We start from the raw sequence: 2,117 nt of genomic DNA on the forward strand, positions 1-2,117 counted from the left end.
CACATGTATCCATGAAGCCAGCAAATAAAACATTGGGTTAAGGTTTCTATAGACTCTCGAACTCAGTTTCTTACAACTTCAAGTCAATATTTTTGTAGCACTTTCTTTGTAAACTTTACTAAATGTTGGTTCACAGATATCGGTCAAAGATTGCTTTTTGCAAAGTTGATTGCAATCATTAGCCACTACCATGATTAAATAGTAAGAACACAAAGGTATTTCTATAAAAAGATAAGAAGATACAAATCAATCATTTTGCAAACCTAAAAGTCATATCAAAGTCTCTATACCAAGTTTCCAAAGCATACCTGAAACCCGAATATTCTTTTGTGTTTCACAATTTGCTTAAAACTTCATGAGTTGCATTGAGTTTCTTTTTCATAATTCTATGCCTGCTTGTCCCAGAGGTAAATGTTGACGCTGCCTTACTTTGACTCTGAAGCAAACCAAAAGAGAAATTTGGAAGTAAAGAAGATGACGCAGATTAACAAATAGATATGTAGGGGAATGATGAATTTCAATTGGCGTTTCTATAAATCTTTAAGCTTCTATATTTTCAACTTGGTTTAATCATCCCTCATAGATAGAGTGCTATATCCAAGAACTTGTCTCTTACCTAAAATTCAATTTTTATAAGTTGATTCTCGCCTCATTGTAATCTAACAAAACCAGAATTTATTTCATTCAACTCAAAAGTGTCTTCTGTTGAGATAAACAGAAAAATACTAAGCAAAGAGTTTCAAGTAAACGTCAATAAGATATGTATAAACAGAAGTAAAGATTCTTTTAATCACCTCAGTTATGAGATCTAGGTGTACAACACCGAGATGACAAAATGAAAATTCATATTTTTTTTGAATCATAACAGTCTTTGCGTCCTACTCATATACTTCCCACCTCTGCACATAAAACACACCACCAAGTTCAGTATAGCACATACAATCCTACGTCGGATCCTATGTCGGAAGTGTATTGTTCCCTTACCATGAAAGTATCTATCGAAAAGCTCTCCTCCTTCACGTAGCCTAAAACAACAAATCACTTGCATTATCACTACATTCACTATAGACATTATCAATGATCCTCATATGCATCATAGAAATGAGGAAGGTTATCATGACCAGACAGAGCTCTCAAGATCTTCATTTCTCTCCACACAACTACACAAATTACAAAAAAAATCCAACAGATCTCATCATCATTAGTACAGAACCAGAAGACACTAAATCAAAAAGCACTAACCTTTGGTTTTGGAATAACTTTTACAGCAACTTGTAGTCCTTTGTTATCACCTTTCTTAAACTTAACAGTAGGTGTGTATCCAAAATGGGCACGACCAAATTCATCACCAAAGCTCGTATCCAAAACCACTCCGCCTCCTTCCGCTTTGCTATATTCAGGGATCGTCGCAGAGTTCTGCTTCACAGAGCCATGCCGTCTCGAGAGAGCAGATCTGATGTGTTTACCGGAGACGGAGAAGCAAACCTTTGTTTGCAGAATCTCCAGAGTATTTTTGGAGAAGGATCTGTCTACGGGTCCAAGACTCACCTTTTTATAGTTAGAGATCTACCGCCTGAAAGAGGGATGATACAGTGAATGAAAAATCGTGCTTGGAGTGGGTAGAAGGATTTAAGGAGGTCGTTAATGGCAATGTTCAATGCACCCTGTAACGGTTTTGAGATGAAGAAATTCAGTCGAAACGACATGATAGCAGCTTGGTCCAAGGATACGTCACCGAGATTTGTCTCACATCACCCTACCGAAACTCCATTGACGATTTAACTAAATAGAGCTCGAAAACAGGATGAACCCTAGAACTGGAGGTCGCCATCGTCAAAGACGATGAAGGTAACAATAGAGCTACACCATCATCTGTTCTTTCGAGCCGGACACAGTTCTAAATTCCACAACCCAAACTCAGAACACGCAAACGAAGAAGCCCACTACGGTGAAAAATAAATGATACGGCGCGTTTTGTGTAAGTGGACACGTGGCGGCTCCTGGATGCACGACTTTCCTACGTGGACTCTGACGTGGAGGCCTGTGAGAGAAGCAAACATGATTTATAGATAGATAGGGAAATCACATTAAAAATAATGAAAGTGGCATTGCTAATA

General features: G+C 38.0%; 1 long non-coding RNA gene across 1 annotated transcript; it reads right to left on the reverse strand.

The window, feature by feature from the left end:
- Positions 1–990: 990 nt before the first annotated feature.
- On the reverse strand, positions 991–1,854 carry LOC106294247. The gene is made up of 3 exons (XR_001260791.1): positions 1,664–1,854; positions 1,243–1,573; positions 991–1,160 (listed from the first exon to the last, which is right to left on the reverse strand). It is a non-coding gene; the product is annotated as an uncharacterized LOC106294247 (long non-coding RNA).
- Between the last annotated feature and the right edge of the window lie 263 nt (positions 1,855–2,117).

The sequence above is a fragment of the Brassica oleracea genome, chromosome C5 (assembly GCF_000695525.1).
Source record: "Brassica oleracea var. oleracea cultivar TO1000 chromosome C5, BOL, whole genome shotgun sequence".
Classification (NCBI taxonomy): Eukaryota; Viridiplantae; Streptophyta; class Magnoliopsida; order Brassicales; family Brassicaceae; genus Brassica; species Brassica oleracea.